Source organism: Hylobates moloch, unplaced genomic scaffold (assembly GCF_009828535.3).
Source record: "Hylobates moloch isolate HMO894 unplaced genomic scaffold, HMol_V3 SCAFFOLD_10, whole genome shotgun sequence".
NCBI classification, from domain to species: Eukaryota; Metazoa; Chordata; class Mammalia; order Primates; family Hylobatidae; genus Hylobates; species Hylobates moloch.
In genome coordinates this window covers 19,036,928-19,051,793 of record NW_026652285.1, presented here as the reverse complement: position 1 = coordinate 19,051,793, position 14,866 = coordinate 19,036,928, and the positions used below count along the sequence as shown (strand labels likewise).

The 14,866-nt window shown below is 49.4% G+C and overlaps 1 long non-coding RNA gene across 2 annotated transcripts; it reads left to right on the top strand.

Annotated features, from left to right (window-relative positions):
* The first annotated feature begins 1,080 nt into the window (after positions 1–1,080).
* Positions 1,081–7,398, top strand: LOC116474648 (uncharacterized). Of its 2 annotated transcripts, XR_004249725.2 has the most exons (6): positions 1,095–1,154; positions 3,665–3,840; positions 5,552–5,631; positions 6,589–6,753; positions 6,898–6,960; positions 7,089–7,398. It is a non-coding gene; the product is annotated as an uncharacterized LOC116474648 (long non-coding RNA). The 2 variants fall into 2 exon arrangements; XR_009215263.1 differs by lacking the exon at positions 3,665–3,840 and having other exon boundaries at positions 1,081–1,154; positions 7,089–7,340.
* The last annotated feature ends 7,468 nt before the right edge of the window (positions 7,399–14,866 follow it).

Here is a 14,866-nt window from a genome sequence, read left to right as displayed (position 1 = left end):
AGAGCCCTTTGGGAAGCAAAATGTACAGGTGCTGGGGTTGGATTGGATGTGGGGTGGGGTGGTGAGGAACATGGATGACCCCGGGCTTCTGGCTGGGCAAGGACCCTGCTTGGGGGACAATATGCTGAGTTTGGTGCCTGTTGCCGGCCCTCTAGTTGATCCTATTCACTGAGTGGTTACTTCAGGCCTTCTGGGGCCAGCCGTGTGCTGGGGAGAGCTCTGGGGACAATAGCTCCTATTCTGGGAGAGTGGGGAGCCAGGAAGAGGAATAAAACACACACAAAAATGCCCCTCACTTGAGGCAGCACTGGCTGTGTGATTTTGAATAAATGCTTCATCTTGGAACTTCATTTCCCCAGTCTGTGAACTGGGGTAGTAGTGAGACCACCTTGCTGGTCTATGTCTTGCTCAGTAAATGGAAGCCTCTAGACACAAAGGATGATGGGAGTGCCAATGAGAGATAAGGAAGGCTGCATGGAGGAGGTGGCTTTCCAGCCAGGCTTGGGAGGGTGGGTGATAGGGTTCAAATGCACGGTTTAAATGGGAGGAAAGGCACCGCCCAGCCTGGGAAGCTTGACACAGATTGAGTGAGAGACAGACAGACAGACAGAAAGAGAGAGAAGGCCATGAGCAGAGGAAGATAAGGCTGGAAAAGCAGGCTAGGGCCAACTTCTAGAGGCCTGGGATTCTGGGGGAAGGAGTTATACTCAGTGGTGGCCATAGAGAGTTGGTGACTGCCTTTGAGAGGAGAATGGTTGTGATCCTTTTGCCGAGAACTCACCCAGAGGACTTATACCTTGGTGAGAGCAGAAGGACTCAAGTTAGAAGGCTGGGGCCCTTAAAGGGAGGGAAAGATTCGAGGAAAGTATAGGTGGGTTGGGAGGAATTCATGGATATGGAGATGAACAAACAAATGGGGCTGGGAGCAGGTAAAGAGGTAGACCAGATAACCCCTCCAGAGTTGCGGTTTGACCTCTGCTGGATCCCAGAGCTTTAGAGTCTCTAGGTGGAAATATCACAGAATAAGAGACATTCTGCTGGAAGGAAATTTCGAGTTTATTCTGTTCTCCCCTCCTTGTACAGATTAGAAAACTGAGGCCCAGAGAAGGAAAGTAGCTGCCAGAGGTCACACAGCTGGGATTGAGGGATCAGAGGTAAGAACCCTGTGACACTTCAAGAGCCCAGGCGGTTGGGGCTGGGGAGCTGGCAGGGCCAGGGAGGTCACTGAGGATGGTGATGACAGCATGACATGGGGATCCCACATAATCCCAGTTTGGACCTAGGAGGACAGCCCAAGAGAGCTGCTCCCCAACTCTTAGCTGAGCCATGTGGCCAGAGGGGGAAGGGAGTCTGGTGGGCAGGGAGGAACTGCCACATGGAAAAGCCTTGATGCGAACCATCTGGCCTGGGCGGGCGGAATGTGGGCTGCAGGGAGGGGAGGAGCAGGAGACGGGAAGGAGGCCATGGTGGGCGGGTGGATGGCGGGTTTGGGCTGGGAGTGGCCTGACCCGGAGGCCCCTACCTTCCAGACTGCTGCAGCCCAGATGCCTTCGCAGCCATGGCCTGGCCCATCCAACCCGCTGACCTCATTCCCAGCTCCCCTCCCTCGCAAGCTCCCCCCTTGCCTGCCACGTAGACTGGAGGCTTAGCTGCATCTTCGCTGGAGGGAGGAAGAGCAGAACACAGAGGCCCTGAGCCCAGAGCTCTGCTGGGTCAGGCTGGCCTGGGGAGAGCAGCTGTGTTCCTCAAGCGCCCCCCATGACCAGGCTGGGCCTCAGTTTGCCCTCCTCAAACCTGAGGCCCAGAAAGTGGAGGGGACAGAGGTCATGGGAGAAGCATGACAATGAAGTGGGTTGGAGTGGGTGAGAATCAGGTGGGGGCTCTCAGGTCATTGTAGCCATCCCCCTGCCTCCTCAGGGCAGGAGGGTGCTAGGATCAGACCCAGAAAGGGACAGGGGCAGGACATTCCTCCTCTTTTCAAGCGTTCACAAGAAGAAGAGTTCCATGGTGGTCTAGGAGGGGGTCCTCTGTAAGATCTAGTCTTCCTCCTTCTGCTGTGTGAGGACCACAGTATGTGGCTAGGATGAGGTGGGCGATACACTGTCTTCCATCTCTCAGCTGCTCTCAGGGACCTTTGCTTCAATCCTGTCTCCAGGCTCTGCCTCTGACCCCTGCCTCCCCCTCACTTTGCCTCCCTGCCCCCCAGGGTCCTGGGTCTCCAGCTGCCCCAGTTGAACAGGGGGCTGTCCCTGCGGCTCTCAAGGCATTCCGGGGCTGTGAGTCATTGGGAATGTCTGTTCTGGCTGCAGCTTCCCTCTCCTGACATGGACCCTCTTTCTCCTCCTCCCCCACAGTCAGGGAGAGGGTGCCTCTCCCAGGCAGGGGGCTCTGAAGTGGGGGAGGAAGCCACAGGCAGGCCTGGGATGAGGTCTTGCTCCCCGATTGCCATCGGAAGGGGGCTTCGAAGACTTGCACGCCCCTCACCCAGATTCTACCTTCCCACGGCAGATAGAGTTCCCTGACTTTCTCCCATTTCCCAGATGGGGACACTGAGGAGAGGCGGGCAGGGGAGGGCCTGAACTTGGGTGGGCCCAGGTTCACCCACTCCCTTTTAGGGCTCAGCTTTCTCAGACTGGGAACCTGCCCAAGCGTCCTTCTGAAGGGCCCTCCCCGCATTCGAGGCTGGATCTGGCAGAAAAGCTGGAGAGGCTCTGCTGCCCGCTCCAGGGATGACACGTCTCTGCTGGGTGGGGAGTCCACGTCCGCAGAAAATGGGGAGGCCACGTGTCCGGACCCTTCCCGCAGAGCCCCTGTGCCCTGCAAGGCTGCCTCCCACCCCCCTCCTCCTCTCCCCAGCAGCCCTGGTTTGCCCCCTCCCTCTGACCTCAAGAAATAGCTGGGGGGTGGGGGGAGGGGACACTGAAGGGAAGACCAAGCTAGGAAAAGCTCCTCTCCGCCCCCTCCCAGCATGTCTGGGCATTTCACTGCCCATCAATGAGCCTCAGTTTCCTCAACTGGAAAATAAGGGGGATGAACAGAAAAAGTCTCCACCCATGGGTGAGTCTATGATTCTCTCTGCACTGTCAGACTCAGGCACTCATACCCACTCAAACCCACCTGCGCTCTCACACACATTCATTCATTCACACATTCACCGATGCACACTTACACACACATCTACAGGCACATGTGGCCCTCTGCCTATTTTGGGTACAGCAGATCCCCACAGTTTCTGTTTCCCTCTTTTTGACAGCCCACCATTTCTTCTCTCACTCCAATCATACCTCCCCCAGCCCCCACCCCACCCCCTGTAGTCACCCTCTTTACATTTTTCTACTCCTGGTTCTCCCCCTCTTGAGGTCACTGACAGGGCAGTGAGATTTGAACTTCAGAGTATCAGACCTCTGACCTTGCCAAAGACCACTCTGACTATCCCCTAAGGCTCCTTCTGAGTTTTGGGTGGGAGGGAGTCTGAGTGAGGAGAAGAGAGCTGAGAAAGGCTGGTTCTTTCCTACCCAACTGGGGACCTGCAAAAGGGTGCCCTTCACTTGTCTTTCCTGAACATTATGAACATTCGCTTTCCAACAAAATCTGTCCCACTGACATCCGGAGGCCTCCTCTGAAGTGTGATCATTTTAGCAGCTTGCCCTGGCTGTTGCCCCAGGTTGCACCCTTCTAGGAACTTCCGCCTGAGGGAGACTGGTCAGAGCTCAGGAGGGACTGTTCCAGGGGATGAGATATCTGCTGGCCAGGAAAGGCGTGGGAACTGAGCAGCGGAGCACACCCTCCAGACCCGGCCCAACTTCAGAATGACAACAAATGATTGTGCCAGGCTCTGCCGTAAGCACTTTACACCTTTGTACTCCTCCAAAAGCCCTCTGAGATGGGTGCTCCAATTGTCTCCAATTTCAAAGGAGGAAAGAGAGGCACAGAGAGGTCAAGTCAGTAGCCTGAAGTCACAAAGCTAGCAAGTGGCTGAGCTGGAATTCAAACCCAGGCAGCCTGGCTTATCTGTTACTCCCAGCTGGTCCAAGGGACCCAGGATGGTCCAAGGGATGCCCTCCCCCTTCATCTAAAGAAGTGGCTATTTGCACAAACAGGTCTCCATCTGTGTGCATGCCTGGAAAAGATCACAGGATGACGTGGCTGGAAACTGACCACAGGCACCACCAGTAGTTGGAAAGATCAGAACAGAGCTGCCTCCCTCCCTTTTGCTGAGGAACTATTGTGAGCTGACCACACCACACATGACGTCTCATTTAATCCTCACAACGGCTCTGGGACGTCAGCCTTAATACCTCTATTTTATAGCTGGAGAGTCAGAAGGGCCGAGGCGTTGCGCAAGATCCCCTTTCTCAAGCTCAGAAAGAACCCAGGTGTCCCGACAGCCAGATCAGTCTTCTCTCATTGGTCCACATGTCCCCTATTTCCAAATCTACATGGCTTCTAGACACACACAGCCACATACAACAGACCATGCATAACACTGGAAAGAATTACAGCTCTTGGCCCGGCGTGGTGGCTCATGCCTGTAATCCCTGCACTTTGGGAGGTCGAGGTGGGTGGATCACCTGAGGTCAGGAGTTCAAGACCAGCCTGGCCAACATGATGAAACACCGTCTCTATTAAAAATACAAAAAAAATTAGTTGGGCGTGATGGCGGATACCTGTAATCCCAGCTACCCAGGAGGCTGCGGCAGGAGAATCGCTTGAAACCAGGAGGCAGAGGTTGCAGTGAGCTGGGATCGTACCACTGCACTCCAGCCTGGGCAAAAAGAGCAAAACTCCATCTAAAAAAAAAAAAAATTACAGCTCTCTGTAGTGTTTGAAGAGGCACTTTGCACCTCCTCACTGACAATGCCCCAGGAAGGGCTTAGGCCCATTCTGTTGTGAGGGGAAGCCCCTTGCTGGGGCTCCCCCCTGGCTGGGAAGTGGTAAAGCTGTGAATCGATCCCACATCTGCCCGGCCTGGCCACAAAGCTAGAGCTCCTCCCACCCTCCAATACCACCTGCCACCCTCACTATCACCAGCCCAGAAGCACCCCCTGCACACACCATATCCCCAGTGAGCACAGATGCATGTCACAGACAGGAAAACCACACTCATGTAGTACCTGTACGACACAGGCTAAGGGCTTTTTCGCGTTTCCTGTGTGCCAGGCCCTGTTGTAAGGTCCGTGTAGGCATGAGCTAGATGCAAGGCCACAACAGTCCTAGGATGTAGGTTCCTTTAATATTCTTATCCTCATTTTACAGATGAGGAAACTGAGGCTCAGAGAGGTTAAGTAATTTGCCCAAAGTCACACAGCTAGGAAGTTGCAGAGCTGAGATTCGAACACAGGCTTTAACCACTGTGCTATGGCCCATTCTCTAATATTGATTGCATGCTACTCATTCAGTCAGTCATCAACTATTACTGACTGCCGTGTTGTGCCCAACTCTGCACAGGCCCCCGGGACGGCTCTTCCCTGCCCCCTCCTCCTGACCCAGCCTGGTGTGTACCACATGGTAGATGGGGGCTGTACCTGCTCTCACTCTCCTTCTTTTCCAGAGATCCTCTTCCCCTGCAAGCTGGCGCATGTGGATTTTGGCTCTGTTTGCCTTTGACCCCTAGTGAAAGAAAATACTGAGGTAACGCCTGACTGGGGAGCATGGACACAGGGAGACGCAAATGGGGTGCCAGCTGGGGCCAGGGCAGGGGTGGGGGATAGGGTGGGGAGTGAGGGGAGGTCTGGGAGCAGGAATCTCTCTTCGCTTCTGCCTGCATTTTTTTTTTTTTTTTTTTTTTTAGAGGGAGTCTCGCTCTCCCGGGGTTCACGCCATTCTCCTGCCTCAGCCTCCTGAGTAGCTGGGACTACAGGCGCCTGCCACCTCGCCCGGCTAATTTTTTGTATTTTTAGTAGAGACGGGGTTTCACTGTGTTAGCCAGGATGGTCTCGATCTCCTGACCTTGTGATCCGCCCGCCTCGGCCTCCCAAAGTGCTGGGATTACAGGCGTGAGCCACGGGGCCCGGCCTTCTGCCTGCATTTTAATCATATACTAATATCTATTATTTTTTCTTTCTTTTTTTTTTTTTAGACGGAGTCTCGCTCTGTCACCCAAGTTGGAGTGCAGTGGCTAGATCTCAGCTCACTGCAACCTCTGCCTCCCAGGTTTAAGCAATTCTCCTGTCTCAGCCTCCAGAGTAGCTGGGACTACAGGCGCGTGCCACCATGCCCTACTAATTTTTTGTATTTTTAGGAGAGATGGGCCTTCACCATGTTGGTGAGGCTGGTCTTGAACTCCTGACCTCAGGTGATCCACAGGCTTCAGCCTTCCAAAGTGCTGGGATTACAGGCATGAGCCACCGCGCCCAGCCTCATATTTATCTTTATCACTCCACTTCAGATCTTCTTCCATATATGGCTCTGTGTGTCTCCTGTCTTTCCCTGTCTCCTCACTGCTTTTCAGCTGGTATAGACCCCTGTGGGGACAACAGATCAGAGCTTGGTCACCAATATGGACATCTATGTCTGAGCAGGGCCCACTCCCCGGGGGCCCATCAGCTCCATCCCAGCACCCTTTACACTGGCCTTCTCTTCACGAAGGACCACAGGTCATCCTCAAGCCTTCCTCCCAGGCTCTCCTTGTCCCTGAATACTAATGTCTAAAGGTCAGTCCAGCTACCACCAGTGTGCATGTGATGTGTCCCATCTCCCCTTCAGATTGGAGAAGAAGCTGTGTCCCTCCCAAGACAGAGGGTCTCCTTAAAGGTAGGCATTGCATCCACTCGTTCAGACAGAGAGCTCTCGGAAGTCAGGGAGTGTGTCTCCCATACCAGATTGGGGTTCCTTGAGGGTATAACGTAGGTTTTCCCATCAGACTAGGAGCAGGCCTGTGTCACCTCCTTCCTCTAGATTCTCCTGGTCTCCAGCTTGGGCTCTGCTGGAAAGAAGAGGAAGTATTTAGCAAGGATGAAGGTATGATGCCCTCCCCACCATCCATCTCTCCCTCCAAACCTGTTCAAACTGGAACTTTAACATTTACCCCCAATCCAGTAAGCTCAACTTCCTTGAGTCCCTCTTCAGTCCTGTCCTCTCTTTCCCAGGTGGGTTCTTACTTCCCTGAGGCAGCCAGAGATAAGAAAAGACCGGAATATGAATATCCAGCATTCCACAAAGAATCCTACAGGCAGGGATATTGCCCAATCCCCAGTGCCTCGCATCCCAGCTCTATCCAAGATCCAAGCTTGATATCCTCCTGAAAGACTTCCTGAATCAGGTCACCAACATGGACATCTGAACTTCCAGAATCAGGTCACCATCTTTCTTCTCATCTCTGGATGTATTTGGAGCTCATTTGTCTGACGGTTTTTGAATGCTAATTTTTTAAAATAAACTTTTACAATTTGGGTTTAATAATTCTATATTTACAGAAAAGTTGAAAAGAAAGTACAGAAAGTTCCCATATATCCCTTATCCAGTTCCCTTAATGTTAACATCCTACATCATAGTGGAACATTTGCCAAAATGAAGATGTCAACACTGGTGCTTTACTGTGAACTAAACTCCAGACTTTATTCGGATTTCATGAATTTTTCTCCTAAGGTCCCTTTTCCATTCTGGCATTCCATCCAGGATATCACATTGCATTTGGTGTTTGTGTCTCCTTGGTCTCCTCTGGTTCTTGAGAGTTTCTCAGTCTCTCCTTGTTTTTCATGACTGAAGTTTCAAGGAGTACTGGTCAGGTATTCCATAGAATATCCTACTGTTAGTTTTCAGCAGTAAAAGCCTTTCCTCAAACAAAACCTTCTGCAGAGTCCTAATCTGTGAACAGATAAGAATGGAGTTGCCATGGTCACAGCAGTGATGAGAAATGATCCCCTGAATATGAATATCCATGGAACCCCCTGAGAATTATAAGAAACCCCCAGGATACCATGGAACCAAGTTTGAAAACCATTAATTTAGGCCAAGCTCTGTTCAGTACTTGGTTTTGAGCTATAAAACCCTAGCCAGGGAATTATAAACTACATCTTACATATTTCTGGTGACAGGGCCACCACAGTTTTTTTTGTTTGTTTGTTTGTTTGTTTGTTTGTTTTTTTGAGTCAAAGTCTCACTCTGTTGCCCAGGCTGGAGTGCAGTGGCACAATCTCAGCTCACTGAAAACTCCACCTCCCAGGTTCAAGCGATTCTCCTGTCTCAGCCTCCTGAGTAGCTGGGATTAGAGGCGTGTGCCACCATACCCAGCTAATTTTCGTATTTTTAGTAGAGATGGGGTTTCACCATGTTGGCCAGGCTGATCTCGAACTCCTGACCTCAGGTGATCCACCCAACTCGGCCTCCCAAAGTGCTGGGATTACAGGCGTGAGCCACCACGCCCGGCCCACACATTTTCAAGAAGTCTCCAACGGCTGGGGAGATCTGTGAAATCTGCCTTTCCTCAGAGCTATTGTGGGTTCCCCTGCAGGATGGCAACGCCCAGCTGAATGCTGGAGGCCAGCTGAATGCTGAATGCTGGAGGCCGCTGCCCCAATATTCCTCCCCAAGTATCACCCAAGGCAAAGGGAGTCCAGAGGTCTCGCTCCCTCCCTGGGGAGCAGTCATCCTAGGGCTGGTTGTTGTGACGGTATAAAAGCCTGACTCCTTGTCTTAAGGCAGGGACAACTCCCAAGGGTTACCTCAGCTCCAGAACTCCTTGTGGGGTTGGCTGAGGCCTTTGTTGTGAATCCACTGCAGTGAAATGTCTGTCTCTGCCCAGTCCTACTGCAGTCACTACCCCCAAAATTTCTGCACATAAAACTCCATCTTAGAGTCTGTTTCCTGGGGACCTAATCTAGGACAGCTGGTGCCAGGAGTGGCCTAAAGAAGCTGACTCTGGGCTGGGCACGGTGGCTCACGCCTGTAATCCCAGCACTTTGAGAGGCCAAGGCGGAAGGATAGCTTGAGCTCAAGAGTTTGAGACCAGCCCAAGCAACATACCTCATCTCTATTTAAAAAAAAAAAAAATAGCTGGGCATGGTGGCTCATGGCTGTGATCACAGCACTCTGGGAGGCCAAGGTAGGCAGATCACTTGAGGTCAGGAGTTCAAGACCAGCCTGGCCAACATGGTGAAACCTCGTCTCTACTAAAAACACAAAAATTAGCTGAGCGTGGTGGCACACACCTATAATCCCAACTACTCGGGAGGCTGAGGTATGAGAACCACTTGATCCAAGAGGCAGAGGTTGCAGTGAGCCAAGATGGTGCCACTGCACACCAGCCTGGGTGACAGAGTGAGATGCAGTCTAAAAAAAAAAAGAAAAAATTAGCCAGATGTGGTGGCACACGCCTGTAGTCTCAGCTACTCAGGAGGCTGAGGTAGGAGGAGCTTGGGAGTGCGAGGCTGCAGTGAGCCATGATGATGCCACTGTACTCCAGCCTGGGTGACAGAGCAAGGTGCTGTCTCAAAAAAAAGAGAGAGAGAGAAGAGAGAACAGGCTCTGAATCACCCACCAGCCAGCTTTACACTAAGTACAGTAGAAATGCTAGAACTGTCATAGCAGACTGTAGAAGATGGGATCAAAAAGCTCAGAGAAGTGGGCATGCTAGAATGGATATATTATGTAAAAACCAAACAATTCACCAAATGGTTTCCAGAGGACGATAGTGGACCAGTGCAAACACAACTGAGTATTAGCCCCAGTGGCCGCTGCTGGGCCAGGAGCCATACCTTTGCTAAAGCAAATGAACATGCCTCAGGTGCATAGTATGTGGGCATTGATCTGAAGAATGCATTCTTTTTCATCCTTATAAGAAAGAAATAGAAACAATTTGCATTCACTTGGAAAGGACAGCAATATACATTTAAAGTCTTGTCTTGGGGTATATTAACTCTCCCACTCTGTCATAAAAGTCTGAAGTTACTTGGATCATCTGGACATTCTGCAGAATAGTGCGTTGGTCTACTCTTCTTGTTTTGAAACAGATTTTTTGCTCTTGTTGCCCAGGCTGGAGTGCAATTGTGTGATCTTGGCTTACTGCAACCTCCACCTTCTGGGTTCAAGAGATTCTCCTGCCTCAGCCTCCCAAGTAGCTGGGATTACAGGCATGCACCACCACGCTTGGCTAATTTTTTTGTATTTTTAGTAGAGACGGGGTTTCACCACGTCAGTCAGGCTGGTCTCAAACTGCTGACCTCAGGTGATCCACCTGCCTCGGCCTCCCAAAGTGCTGGGATTACAAGCGTGAGCCATGGCGCCTGGCTGCATTGGTCTACTCTTCAGATGACGTCGTGTTAATTGGACCAGAAAAGTGCCAAGGAGCCTTGGTAAGTGCATGCATTCCAGGGGATGGGAAGAAAAAAAGCCCTACAAAGATTTAGGATCTTATTAACATCAGTGAGATCTTTAGTGGTTTGGTAGTCAGAAGCATGACTAGACATCCACTCCAAAGAAAAGGAGAAATTCTTGCCCAACAGATAAGAAAGCTCATCTGGTAGGCCTCCTCAGACTCTGGAGAAAACATGTTCTACCTTTGGGAATATGTTTTACAGGTGACATTAAAGGCTGTCAAATTTGAATGAGACGCAGAGCAAGAAAGAGTTGTTCAACAGTTCCGGGTGTGGTGCAAATGGTCCTGCCACTTGGACCTTAAGACCCACAGACCCTATGGCATTGGGGGTATTTGTGACATCAAAAAAAGCTGACACCACAATAGGAGAATTACAATGCAGACCTCTAGAGTTCTGGGGGGTTATTCACTAGTCAAAAACAGCTTATTGCATGCTACAGGACCCTGGTAGAAACAGAACACCTAACCAAGGGACATCAGGGGACCAGAGCCGCCCATAATGAACTGAGTCCTGACAGACCCTGCATCTTCCCATGAATATTCTCCAGACTGAGCTGTCCAGGTTTCTGCTCATTACATGTCCTGGGTCTCTCTTGATGCCCCTTATGTGTTTATCAAGGTCCCTCCCCCTTAACATGTCACTCAGCCAAGGATGCACTCTTCCAGCTCTGGGTGGCCAGAGACCAGGGTAACAGGACAATGTCCCCCACCCAACTACATTTCATGATTCAGACAACAGACTTAATGGCTATAGAATTTTCCTAAAGTGTGGTTCATGGACCACTGGGGGATCCCTAAAGGTATACAAGTGGTCCATAGGAAACCTCTATGGGAGGGATGGAATTGCTCTACTCATAAATCTGAAATGCAAAATTGATTGACTAAGATTCTTGCAACAATCCCATCTTGTAAATTTATTTATTTATCTATCTATTTATTTCAGAGACAAGTTCTCACTCTGTCACTCAGGCTGGAGTGCAGTGGTGTGATCATAGCTCACTGCAGTCTTGAAATGGGCTCAAATTACCCTCCTGCCTCAACCTGCTGAGTAGCTGGGACTACAGGCGCACGCCACCATGTACAGCTAATCCTCAAATTTTTTTTAGAGATGAGCTCTCACATTGTTGCCCAGGCTGGTCTTGAACTCTTGGGCTCAAGTAATCCTCCTGCCTCGGCTTCCCAAAGCACTGAGATCCAGGCGTGAGTCACTGCACCCAGCCCCATTTTGTTCTTAATAACTGTCACATTCTCCAACATTGTGCATCCTCTAATTTGAATTTGGCTGATCTAGCTTGGGCAGATCATCTCCAGAGACATATTTTCATGTCATTTATGGGTTTTTGGTTATTATTTTTGTTATGTGTAATATCCTCAACCCACATAATAAGCCAGTGATTCAAAAGTGGTTAATTAAAGCCTAAGAAGAGTGAGGAAAATAGTAACCCAAATACTACAACTGAGAATAGTGTTATAAAAGTAAATACGTAGTGTCCAAGCATATGGCTGGGCTAAAAAAAAAAAAGGAAGAAAGAAGAAAAGTAAATACATAGTGAACAAGCATCTAGTTCAAAAATATGTAAATCTCTAAGAACTGGGACACGTCTGACAATTTCACACAAGTAGCTGAAAAAGTGTAAATAGTGAGTATGATGTTGAAGATCTGAAACTAAACTTTACTGGACTGGTGATCCATTCCATTTTAATCCCCAGTGAGTTGTGTGTTATGAAACTTTGTCAAATAGTGGCATAAAGCCATCAAGATTTTCACATCATTTTCAAACACAGCACAGTGACCTTTCTGGTAAACCATCAGAGACTTTTCTTTTTTTTCCAGAACAAGAGCAAAATAAGCTTTCCAGGACAAAATTAATGGATTTTCCCCCAGCAAAGGCAGAAAGAAAAACAAAATGACAGAGGCAGCATTTAAAAGTGCACTCCTCTTAGTAAAACACAGCTACAAAGTAATACTATCTGAGAAGATTGTAACACAGTCATGTTATTAATGATACACATTTCTCTCACAGAGAATGAAAAACCAACTTTTGGCAAATTTCCTCTATCAAATGACAGTGTTGGATATCACATAGTGTCAATTGCAAATATTATGAGAAAATAGTTTGATTTTAATAAATCCGGCTATCTTATACTCCTCATTTAAAAATGTAAGTTTTTGCCCAGTGATAGTTTGTGTAATATCAAAATTTTAAAAAGGATAATGACATTTTATTCCTCTAAGGTGAGGTTTGAACTGTCAGTTATCACATATATTGTCATCTGAGCAAGCTGTTTAAGATCTTAGAACTGATCTTCAGTGGCCTAGTCAATGACTTAAGGAAATGGTTTCATTTCATCTTTTTCAAACATTCTTGTGGGCCCATGTGAAGCTGGCTAAAAATCAATGATGTGCTGCTGGGTCTGGTGACTCATGCCTGAAATTCCAGCATTTGGGAGGCCAGAGCGGGTAAATTGTTTGAGTCCAGGAGTTCAAGACCGGTCAGGGCAACATGGCAAAACCTTGTCTCACAAAAAGTACAAACAAAATTATCCAGACATGGTGGTGCATGCCTGTGGTTCCAGCTACTGGGGTTGGGTGGTGGGGAGCTGAGGTGGGAGGATCACTTGAGCCTGGGAGGCAGAGGCTGCAGTGAGCTGAGATCATGCCACTGCTCTCCAGCCTGGGCGACAGAGTGAGACTCTTTCTTAAAAAAAAACAAAACAAAACCAAAAAAACCCTCATTTCTCCACTCAAGGCCACTTCTGAGATCCTGAGTGACTCGCTCAAATGGCAGTATATTCAATATCTGTATTGTTCAGACATCACCAATTGCAATGTTTACTGTTGAGGAGCAAGTTAGCAGAATTTCTTAAAACCAAACAGCAGTATGACTGCTCCATTTTGATTTTGATTCTTTTTCAGCACTTGGTGATTTTGTTTCTGAGCAGGAGAAAGGAATCGGTGACATATTATTAAGACTATTTAAAAACCACATCCAAACATTACATCAGAACTTAAAGAATTCTTTCCGGAGTCAAATTCAACCAAAGAAAGGATTATGGCTCTGCTTGCTCCCCCCACCACCGCCCCCCTCTCCCTTGGTGAAATACTTAGTCTTCTGGCTTTTGGAAGCTTGGTACCTGTTGACCTAATGTCCGAGAGAGGGGAGAGCAGTCTTCAGGAAGAAACAGGTCTGTGATTTCTGAATTCTTGTTTGGTCTGAATCCAGAACCATCTGTCAGAGCCACCAAACATTTGCTGCCATTTCTAATGACCTATAATTGTGGTTTAGGATTTTTCTAATTTGGTACGAATAAGGAATAAGAAAAGAAACTGACAGGATATGAAAACTCCTTATGGCTCCTACTGTCACACAGGGCGCAGACGTACTGGCGGAAATTTTCAGAAGGTATCATCACTCTCCCTGATATGTAACAATTATCCTTCATGTTACTTTTACACAGTTGCATTTCAAAAATGATTTTAGGAATACACTGTTGTTTTAAAACTTGTTTAAAGTGGGTGGTTGATGTGTGAGCTCGATGCCCAGTAAGGGCTGCTGATGTTGAGTGTGAGAACACTCCCATTGCTGCCGAGGCTGCATTCCATGGCAGATAAAGAAATCCCACAGGGAATCCAGGGAGGCCCCTAGGATCCTGTGAGCCCTGCTTGTCCAGCGCAGCCCTGCTGTGTTAGCTGAGCTGACCCTTGTCATAGCCTTCTGGTGGGTCACTAGCTCTTGCTCACACAAAAGCGATGCTCTGCTCCAAGTCCAACAGCTCTGTCCCGGCTGTTCTGCTCAAAGTCCAGTGAGGAAAATGCTAGTATCCCCATTTTATAGATGAGAACCCAGAAGCTCAGAGAGCTTCTCCCCAAAGCCACCCAGTTTGGAGGGGAGAGGCTAGGAGAGGACCCAGAAACTTTTTATGCTCCTTGCCCCAAAGACTCTTTCCCCCAGACTTAGATGTCTGCAAAACGACCTAAAGGACAGTGTCCAGAATGCTCCAGTTTACTTAGGACTTAGGTCCAGACGCCTGCGTACATTGTCTAAATCTTTACAACAATCTTCACAATGAGATACATGGGTCATTAGCTCTGTTTACAGATGAGGAAACCGAGGTTCAGAGAGAAGTCACTTGCCCTTGGTTGCATTGCAAATGAGTGGCGACTTCTGCTTCAAACTGAGGTCTGGCAGCCAAGTGTGGGTTTTAACTCCCTGCTGCAAAATGGCCATCAAATGGGGTTCTCCCTGTAATATCTCTTCACCCGTGGATTCTCCTTCCTCCTGCCTTGCAGTCTCTGCAAACTCCTGCCACAGCCTCCCAGCTCCTCTCCCTGCCCCTGCCTCCTAGGGCCCAAATCTTTCTCCGAAAGGCAGCAGCCAGAATGGTCTTGCCACGGGGTGCCTCATCCTTCCTCCCCGCTCTGCCTCCTGCGCCGTGGTCCCCTCCCACTGGGGAGGACCCGAGCTCCCCAGTCACCCCCAGGCCCTGCCGCTCAGGACTAGCTAACATGCGGGCCGGGCATCGCGGCTGATGCTCTCACCGCCTTCCGGC